Below are 11,558 nucleotides of genomic sequence, written 5' to 3' on the forward strand. Positions count from 1 at the left end.
CAGTTTCCAGGGTTCTGTTTTGGAACCAATTATGGTGAATGGCTGATGGCTCAGGAACATGTCCTTTTTATGTTTTTTGATGCATGAATAATGTTCAGTGCTGTAAGGGCGTTGCTGGTTTTTAAGTCGTTGGTTATTGATTTATGTATTCTGAGAGGAAACGTTGCTTTGAAGGTAAATTAATATCGTACGTTAAAGACCAAGTTTGAATTTCTAATTATCTGAATTGAGTTAATACTTTGAGCTTGAGTATGGAAATAGCTAGCTTGAAGTAAAATTCTTGAATCGAACGTTGGCCGGGCTAGCAATTGATATCAAATATTAATGCTAGAATATTTGAAAGTAAAAATAAAAAAATTAAAAAAAAATTAAATGTTTTTAAGATTAATGAGAAAAAAATTATATGTATTTAAGATTAATGAGACTTTGGAGAGATTTGAAAAAGGAAGTTGGCATTCTATGCATTAAAACCCCCCAATATATTCATCATAGATTGATTACAATGTAGGATACAGATAACTTAAAATAGAACGCATAAACCATATATTTCTGGATCATGCTGTCTTTGAGTAGGAACAGCTCCAGATGATGTTAATATGTGTTATAAATCTGATTTAATTACTGATTGCATGTGATCTATTTATATTATGATATTTTCCATTTCGTTTGCTACGAAACAATTTCCCCTAGAATTTTACTAAATCGTTCATACCAAAAAATTGAATTGTATTTGCGAACTGTTAGATGTAAGAGGGGCAGTCGGCTTCCGGGTGGGTGTGTGTGTGTGTGTGTGTGTGTGGGTGGGGGGGGGGGGGTTGAAGTGGTGTCCCCCTTCTATATAGGATGGAATGGGTCTTCCAAAGATTTATGATACCTTTTATAATATATACGTTAGTGTGTTTTTTTAAATTTGCATTATAGACTATTTAAGAACTGCAAGTTTTACAATGTAGTTATTAAGTTCGATGTTTCAGATATAATACATACGTATATAAAAAATCATTTATCGAAGGAAAAGATGGGGCGTTCGTAAGTATTTTCTGTTTAAGATAACATATAGTACATTTTTTATATGACCTACATACAAGTCATTTGTACCGACTCCTTAGAACACCGCTGACCCTTCGCCCCTCGAAACTATTGTACTAAATACATTAAAGTCCATAGCACGCAGGTAATTTTGAGTAAAAGTAGGTTCGGATAAGTAACGATGATTGAAAAATAAGTATTTTCGCTGCTTTTTAAAAAAGGAATTTGATATCTCCACTCCGTTCTAATTTATCACCGATGAATTTCAATTCTTTCTGCGATAATGATTTATGAAACGATGGGGAAGATAAATTTTGGATGGAAAAAATTGATATCACACATTGAATTTCAAAAGTGTTTATAACGAAAGACATTTTATTCTCAATTAACGCGTAAATTGAGTAAAATGTTTGTTGTTCAAGATGTTTTGTTTCAGAATATTTTAGACCTTTTTTGAGAACTAAATGTCATGAAACATTGCAAGGTTCTTCCTCGTGCTAACACCTACCGGAACCTCGGTATTGAGATAATTAATATTCACGTAGATACACGTAATTCACGTGGTTTCTTAGAATATTGTCGCACCTCACTACAAATACGAACAAGACTTTGTTTAATGTCCTATCAAGAATATTTAGGGTATGATCACTATATACACTGCAGATCAGGGTATAGTAAAAATCATTAATCACTGTTTACTGCGTCACCGTAAAAACGGGGGAATTTTAGGAAGCCAACTTTGTTTTTCATTGCGCATGCTTGTAAAATACCGTGTAACTGCAGTTTTTGCGCAAAATAAGTCGGCCTTAAGCCGCGGTCCGGAGTACGCGCATAGCTCCTTCCAAAATGGAAAACTCTTATATAGAAGCATTGATCGTGGTTTATGGTTTGCGACTCATGATTTTGAAAATGGTAACACCCCACTGTATAAAACAGGAAAGTTCACGATATACTAAAGCATAATAGGGCATTGTATAGGTCAGAGTAATATATTTAAAGTTACATTACATGGCGTCGAAGGCATATCAGAATATGATATTTGCCCTATGATAACAGGGAAGCTTTGGAGTGTTATGTCGTCCGATGTCGAAGACAGGGGGCGATATCACATCCAGTGCTTTTCTTGTTTTTGTATTGTCACCGAAAAGCCATGATACATGTATATATGTATAATGCAATTTTCTTGTCAAATAAATTATCCTTGGCTTTCGAAATCAAATAACATTGTTCCGACAAATTAAAAATTGAATACGATTGCTTTGAAACTGGCTCTTCAAATTTAAACCCAACTTAATTAATGTGCATTTTAATTGCACGCGAGGGTGACATTACTGGTTTGGGAGGGCAGTACGCTGATAAAAGGTAAAATCTGTAATTTTTTCGAAAAGTTCAATAAAGGCCAAAATCCACCGTCATTTTATTCAAAAAAAATTATCTTGGGCACCGAACATTATAGTAAGTACAAACGAACTCTTCGCTCCTGTGGGTAAAGAAATCTCAAGGAGAATAAAACAATAAATCAATTAAGGAAATATGTAAATGTATAGACATTTGGATAAATCAATTACATGCACACAGAAGAGCGGTTTGTTTCTCCCTGATTCCTACCGGGAACTAACACAAACAAAGTAAAATAAATTAACTAAATAAATCGTCAACAGGAATTTAAGGGCGAATTATGTACGTGACATAGATTTGTATGCATCATGTTTATAAAAATCAATATAGAAGAAATGTTCAGGGTTAAGGCATTGAGAGAGAGAGAGAGAGAGAGAGAGAGAGAGAGAGAGAGAGAGAGAGAGAGAGAGAGAGAGAGAGAGAGCGAGCTAGCTTGGGCTTACACCTGCCCTAATTATTTAAAATTACAATGGAAATCCTTAGTGTACCAGCTGCAATTTTTTATTCGATATATTTATGTTTTTTAACTTGTCTATAGGTTCCCTTCTAGAATCTATGTACTTTTCTGTCAATGTAGTGTCTATTCGCTCATAGATCTAATTTTAGTTTGCAACATGCTGTAACAGACTCAAGTAAAAGAAGAGCCATATGATAATACTTCAAGAATCTATATAAATGTAGAGCACACGTTAAAACACATGATTAAGGGTGTGCTGCAGTTTAAACTTATGTCATGTTGTAAATTTTGAATTTACCGGGTGGAAGTAAATTTCAAAATTAACATCATGTTTACTGCCACCCGGTAAATTCAAAATTTACAACATGGCACTTAGTTCTAACTTAACTTAAATTTATTGAACTTTTATTAGAAATAAAATTTGGAGATTATTGCGTTTTGTAATATAGCGTTCACATATGAAGAGCAATCTTTATATAATGATAAAAAACATTTTGTATAAAGATAGATGGTGTAATATTTTTATTTGTTCATTGACCTGACGGGACATGCAGAACATTTATCACAACTATATTTTATTCACTTAGTGAAAAATGCCATAGAAGTAATGTATTTTAAAACACTGGCCACGTAGAAACAGACTGTATTAAATGATATGAAATTAAAACAAACTGTAAAACAAAGAAAAAAAACCAGTGTGGTTCTCTCATAAGAACCAGACTGTTCATGTTTTACACATTATTGATTTTGAGCTTTTTACTGGGATTTCACACTAGGGTATAGCAATTCATTTACTGCACAGCACTGCCAAAGGTGAATTTCCAATTAATACGAGAACGGGTTAGAGAAGCATGAAATGACCGGTAATTGGCAATTAGTAAGCGAACTAGGCAAAATGTGGAACACGATTCCCATAGTTTTGAACCACCTCAATCAATGACATGAGAAATACAAGGATGCATATCTACAGTTGCAGATATTTTCCTTATATTGAAGAGCATGCATAACTTTCATTTCTGTGTGAACTAATTCAGGGGTTAAAATGTCATTTTTATGACATCACAATGACCGTTGCAGGAGCTTTTAGAACTTCTGTATTAGTAAAAATAGGTTCATGTTTTAAACGATACTTGTATATTTTCCTCATACGTAATTATAAGAAATAACAATATCAACATGTTACTTAGATATTATTAATAACGTCCTTAAATCACACGGAGAACCCTAGGAGCTCCAGAGGATTTCGTCACGTTAGCTATCATGCAATGTCTTATCCCTGTGAACTTTATTAATGAAAATAGGTTATTTGACTACAGCAAACATATACAGTTGGTATTTATTGTTAGAGATGGTTGGGCTGATTGCTGAAATCAAGGGATGAATTGTTTTTCAGTGTAATGGAATTGAAGTGTTAATTGCGTCATTTTTGTATTTTTGCTTATCGTTGAACGTTTTAGCGGAAATTTTGATCAAATGTGTAGGAATTTCATGTCATTTCTCAAATATAGGACTGGAGGAATATGAATAATGAAACAGAACTCGCCCATCACAGAAAACTTCGTTATAACCCTAATGGTCAGATGTCGGAGGTTGTTAATTCAAATCTCCCGAGAAAATCACCGAAATCATGCAAGGAAATTCTACCCTTTCAATCATTTTGTCGGTTTTATAAATTATAAACTTCAGAACAATATCATTTCAGTTCGACCCAACACTGAGGGCTTCTTGTATTGAATTGTGCATTTCATTAATTGATGGATTTTTGGTTATAATTGGCAAAATTTCGAAACAGAAACAAAGCAGTGACGTGACGGCAATTATTAACACACAGACAGCGTTCGTATCTCAAATAGTGAAGATGTGCTTTATTTCTATAGCCCATATTCAAAGAATGGAAAACGTATAGTGCATGCATTGAATTATTGTCATTATTTATTGAGATCCTTTTGTTTAAACTTTGCATTGAATTATTGTCATTATTTATTGAAATCCTTTTGTTTAAACTTCGACATATTCTTTTCAAGAATTGTTGCTACAGAATGCAGAAGTCAGATTGATCTTGTATTGTCAGATTCAAAATGGTTGAGCTCATCTCGTTTATGAACGTTACCTTTCAAGAACAAATGCCTGTCTGTCTGTGTAGAGTTTTGTGATAGTCCACAAACTTTCTTATGTATTGAAACACATCTGAGACAATGTAACATGATATGTAATAATCCTTCCTCAAGGTCGTTCAAAAAGGTTAGTGTCAAATTCCATGCATTAATTAATGTAGTATGAAGTACAAAGTAAAAAAGTAAAAAAAAGAGTAAAGCAATATGAGCTGCAATTTTCATGATCAAATTTTTTTCTCTGAAAATGTTATTTTCTACTAAAATGACAAAAAAAAATCATGGTTTTTAAATTTCTGTTAGCCATATTTTTGTGGGAAAAGCTGTAAAGAAGCCTAAAATGAAGCAAAATTGAAATTATTGTCGTCCTGTATAAAAATTGATCTGCTATATATTCCTTAGAAGAGAAACCTTTTTTCTGTTAAAAATTCAAGATTTTTTAAAATCTTATTTATCATAAAATTTAAGTTACATGCAGCATTATCACTCTAGTAGGTGATTGCAAAATAAAGTTCTAAAAAACACAAAATATACACCAAATACACAGTTATTTTTATCTAGGTTCTTCGCAGTCCACTGTGCTAAATTTGATATTAAAACCGGATGAATATTTATGGCTGAATAGAAATTACCATTGAATTTTTCGATTCCGTTTTCATTTCAGGTTTATTTTGGATGAAATCACATTTTAATAGAAGGATGTTTATGCGAGTTACATCAGATCAATGAAAGCTTTAGCAACAAAATAAGTTAAACCGATTTACTATAGTAGTTCCGTTTGGACAACACGAGTCTATACATAATGAAGCCTGTTGGGATCGGGCTTGGTGTTCTAGATATATCAGAAGATATATAATGAAATAATTGAAAAAAAAACACAACCAATATGACTGATTACTTTTTTGTACAAATGGCCAGAGAGGTGTTTTAATGCGTTTGATAATAATTAACAATGTACATGTATATTGATAAGATTGAAAAATGTATTCTTTAGACTTAGGTGGTATTGGACACCCGTCGATATTAATGTTGATAGAAGTACAAAGGCCCAATGATTATTATCCAAATACTTTCGCCGATTTAAAATTTTCGAATTTTACAATACTTGACCAAGAAAAATGTTTTAAATACTTTTTGGAAAGGTAAAAATTATACAAGGCCCATCTGGATTCGAACTCCAGACTTAAAAATCCGTAGTTAACTCTTTTCGATGTAATTAAAAAAATATCCCAGAAAAACCAAGATACATGTACATGTATACAATTATCGTAAAATGCAAATATGCTGCTAACGGCTTTAATAAAATTATATTTTTGTTTGTAAAAGATAAGAATTCGCGGTTGATATAACGCTAATTATGTTTTTAATTTAACACTGTTTTCGATATCATTGCTTGTTTCAACATATAGCATTGAATTCTTCCTTTTTTCATGCAAACAAAACATTTTTCTGTCTTTTATATACTTTTTGTTTATCACTAAAAGGAAAGGAAAATATAACATTTTTGAGTTAAAAATGAATAGATGTTCTGACAAAAGCCAAGCTCTTGATGTTCTATATCTGTAAAAAATATCACAAAAAACAAGCAAGGACAGAAAAAGTTGTTTTCCGATGAAAACGTGCACGTCCAATTGTTTTTCAAGGCAACCATCAGATCTTCCTTCGAGAGCAGTGACAGGGCCTGCCGCTACGGAGAATGAGGGTGAAACTTACAGCGCTTAGAATAGATACAGAGAATTCCAGGTATCCAGTTCCAGCTATTTTCGAAACAATTGTTATTTATGACGCTTTTTTCCGACACCTCATCATTTTATTCAGGCGTCTTTCAATACAACGGAATGATTGTCATCTAAACTCCTGATCATCCCCTCGTCAAAAAAAAGACTTATCGTTTCCGAAATCATAGTGCGAATATTTGGGAATTAGGCTATAATAGTAGACTTCCGTGAACTTTGAGTAAGTTATATTGGATATTTTCATTTCCTGCTGTGGTCATGGAATAAGAATTCCAGGGTTTTAGGGGGAAAAGATAAATGAATGGGTTTGCAACAATGTAAACAGTCCCAAGGCCATTCACATGTCAATCATATAATAGATTGATTATTGAGTCATATAGTGCTGATGCAGCATCTTTGAAAAAAAGGTTTCCTTGAAATAAGTACGTGTATTCAGATAAAAGAAATCATTCAAAAGTATGTAACTTAATTAAACATTTATTCCAAAAAAAAAACGTTTAAAAAAAACAAACAAACAAAACAAAACAAAAAAATAAAAAAATAAAAAAAAACATCAAAAAAAAAAACCCCAAACAAACAAATAAATAAAAACAAAACAGGGAACGTTCAGTTCATCTGCATTGAATTGATCACGGGCGAAACTGACCTAAATTATTTCTATATACCGTAGGGTATATTCTGGCTTCATTTATAATATTCGTGGACATCAATCATACACTGATTCAGAGAGAGAGAGAGTCAAGGGAGGGGGGGGAGTTCTCGACACCCATCTAAATTTTAAAATGAAAAATTAATTCTACATACAATACTCACGAAAATAGAAACTGGACCCACTCGCTTAACGGATAACACAGTTTCCCGAAATTAAGTTTACTTTTTATAAACAAAAAATTGAGAGGGGGTAGTTGTAAGGACATGCACGAGCGGGCATTTCTTTAAAAAAGTCCTTTACCCTTCTCAAGGATATGTAAAATTGATGCTCCAGACTAATATTATTTGTTCATGTTTAATTCTATGAATTATCCATAACACACTAACATCTATATTTAGAAGAGAATTCGCTTCCATGATTTAAAGAAACATCTAAAAATAATATAGGAAGTGTAATGGTCGGTAAAACATGTAAGTGGTGCGTTATTGGTTACAAAAACTTAGACGAAAGGAATTGCGAATTCACTGATATTATATATATATATATATCGTTGTTCATTGAGCTGGTGCATGTATAGGGGCTTTCTAGAGCAGATGTTTTAATAAAGAAATCATAATTAAAAACTAAACCTCTGGGGAAGATATCACAGCAGGTAGCTTCACGATTAGGTGGAAATAAACATCAAACAGAAACACCTGAATCTAATAGCGCACAATCACTTACCTAAATACAATGACGGGGAATAGAGTTATTTGCGGTGAAGAATATGCTATTAATGCATTTCATTTTCAAATTTACAACCAGTTTTGACTCTCTGGGTGCCATATACACCCCCTCAAATGAACTTTTATGAAGCATACAATTGTACTAAAATCAAGCGGTAGTATTTTAAATTGCACTTTTCTTTAAGAAATATTTCTAAGTTATATTTCTAGGTTATGAAAAATGTTGTGTTCGAGATTTATAACAATTCACGGCAATGAACTTTCAAGAGCAGTATGATAAAGGCTGGTCTTCAGCAAACCTTATAACATTAAGCAATTGCTTATGGAACAGGGAATATGCTTGCATTCTGTTAAAATACTGATCAAGTTCCGTATTTTTCATTATTCTATTTGGTCAGAAGGTCGAGAAATACTAAAAAAATAACCATGACCAACCAGCTTCAAGTTAATGACAATTTAGCATGTTTAGAGCCACCCCCTTAAAAAATCCCCAAACCCTCTTAAACACTGAAAGGGACGTGGTCACGATCTTAATCGAAAATTATTTTTTCGATTTTAATGTTTACAATGCTTCAGTAAGGAAGTTTTAACAAACAACCTAAATTTGAGTGTCATTCATTGAGTTAAAAGCGAGTTACAGAGCTTACAATTCTTGCTATGTAAACCAAAGCTTTTGTTTACATTTTGAATGTTGAAATGTAAAAATTCAAGTTTTAGACCTAAAATGAATGTGTTAAACGTTAGGAACTGTTTATTTATGCTTGAAATGAACTACAACATAGACAAAGCAAGTTGAAAACGATTTTTTATTAGTATATTAAACCTATGTAAACAAAAACAGGACACAAGCCTTGTTTACATGACAAAGAATTGTGAGCCATGTATCTTGCTAATAACTCTACGACTGACTCTCAAATTTCATTTGATCATTAGAAATGCATCCCTAAAGCATTGTAAATAATAGAAACAGAAAAAATAGAATTTGACCAAAATCGTGACCATGCCCCTTTAAACTCAGGAAGTATGATATAATACAGAGCCGGTTAGTTTGATCATTTAAAATATTACTACTTACGCTGTTTGATTAACATTACATGTCATTTATGTCTGCTAGTGTGTCGCTATCAGTCCTGTTTCTACTCCGTTTTGCGTTACATTTCCGTTTCAATTCATCTTTTTTTGTCCTATATTTGTTGCTGGTATCTTTGCCCCCCCCCCCCCCCTTCACGATTTACCATTGTTATAGAGGTACAGTAAGAAAGTCGAGTCATTTCCTACTCTCCGCTTCACATTTGTTTCAAGTGATAAACAAGATAAGTACTGTGTTATCCAAAAGTACAAAAGTACACCCCCCCCCCAAATAAATGTGTTTGATAATGATATACACACGTGTGCTTCTTATCTTTTATGTGCGAAATTATGTCTGCATTCAAAATTATATATAGCAATAAGTATCGAAAGAAAAAAATAACAGATTTGCAGATATTAAGTTACTTTCAAAACTCAGCAATTTTGCATGCTCTGCAGATAAACAAGTGCCGATTGCTTTATCCAACAAGGTGAACTTCTTTGAACCGTTCCCCACAAATCCCCGAGAGCCTGGTCAGTCCATACCTTGCGTGCTTTTCCCGACTCAAGAGCAATGGTTAATTACGAAAACTTTCATAAAAACATGCCTTTGAACGCTGGTATGTTAAGAAGAAGAGGTAAATAAGAGATAGTGATATCATGAAAGCAACTAAAAATCCAGATCCTCCGAAGACAGGGGGTTTAACAATGTGTTGATTGGTCTTTGGTTTTTTGTTCATGACTCTCTAAAGATAAGATCCATACATCGTTGATAGGTAGTAATTAATTCGAACGCGTTTTTCTTTCGTAGCTCACGTGGATTTTCTGTTTTATACTAATAACACCTTTACTTGCAAATGAAACTGGAACAATGCAATAAAAATCGTAGATGTTTACAAACATTCTTTAAACACATGAGAAATCAATGCTATTTCGCTTTCATTGAGGCCGACTTTATGGAAATGTGGTGTTAGCAAAAGCATTCTTAACAGTAGCAAAACGGTCTAAAGAGTTCTGTCTTCCAAAGTGGTTGGATTGTGATATCATGTCAGTTACAGTTATTCTTTTGTCTTTTTTGCCCTTTATTTATTTCTTATTTAATAGAGAGAGAGAGAGAGAGAGAGAGAGAGAGAGAGAGAGAGAGAGAGAGAGAGAGAGAAAATAAGCGTCTTTTTTTGCGACGTGTACTTGCTTCTCATTTCAACATGGACCAGAGAAAAAAAGAGATACCATAATTTTTCGTCACTGTTATGTCTGGGTCACCGACAAATGTTACATAACCCAGGCAACATGGGTACGTTATGATCGCATGTCAGATAGGAGACATTTATCTTGCTCACTAATTAAAAGATGTAAATTCCTTGTCATATTATAATGGATGCGCGGGATGATGGTATAAGCGATATGCATTGGCGTTGTTGCTTTTTCTGCTAACGTTACATCACGGTTCGGTTGCTTTTTGGTGCACTTTTCTGCTTTATTTTGCGGGGATATGATGAGGCGAGGAAAGGGAAGGTTTGTCATCGATTACAAACAAGATTAAAGTGTTCTCATTGCCAAAGGTATGCATCAAAAGAGTAATATACTGTTGAATTATACTAATGGTAGGCGGTTTAAGAAACTTGTAAGCGTGTTACGTAATAAGTGACCGATCGTTATTCATGAATCAGTTACAGTCAGGTTTAGAGCACATGCATGTAATATGAGAAAACAATTACAATAAGATCAATTCTATATTTCTGTTGGGTATATGACTAATAAGGAATTTTTGATCTTAATTCTTAGATAAAATAGTGCATGTTACCTTGAGACAGAGTATAAGAAAAACAAGCAAAAACAGTCATGAAATCGCCGATCGGAGAGGATTATGTAGTAGTTAATATGCATCAAATTGCCTTATTAGACGATCGATGCCTAGTTTCAGCTGTTATCAAACAATATGTTTTAACTGTGGAACACCTCATATCCAAATATATTTATAACATTACGAATCAGTTTTGAAGACTATAACCAAATAATTTCATAAAAAGCTGAGCGACACAAAATGGGCGTGTCTTATAGCGTAACCGAAAAACGGCATTGGCATGGCCGCGTAGTAATGCATACCATGTGCTACATCTAAAAAATAGTTATTTTAAAATGTTGTTTTAAATTGTAGAAATTTGAAATAATATAACTATAAGTAATAAGAAATCATTCTTTGAATTTTATGAGGTGATAATTTCGATCGGAGCGTGGTCAAATCTATCATAAAGCCATTCGGGCTTTATTGGATTTGACCAAGCCCCGACCAAAATTTTCACCTCATAATACCAAAAGAATGATTGATTCCTTAAATAAACACACGATCAAAAAAGAATGTAGATTTAACCACGTTAAACA

Source organism: Crassostrea angulata, chromosome 1 (genome assembly GCF_025612915.1).
Source record: "Crassostrea angulata isolate pt1a10 chromosome 1, ASM2561291v2, whole genome shotgun sequence".
NCBI classification, from domain to species: domain Eukaryota; kingdom Metazoa; phylum Mollusca; class Bivalvia; order Ostreida; family Ostreidae; genus Magallana; species Magallana angulata.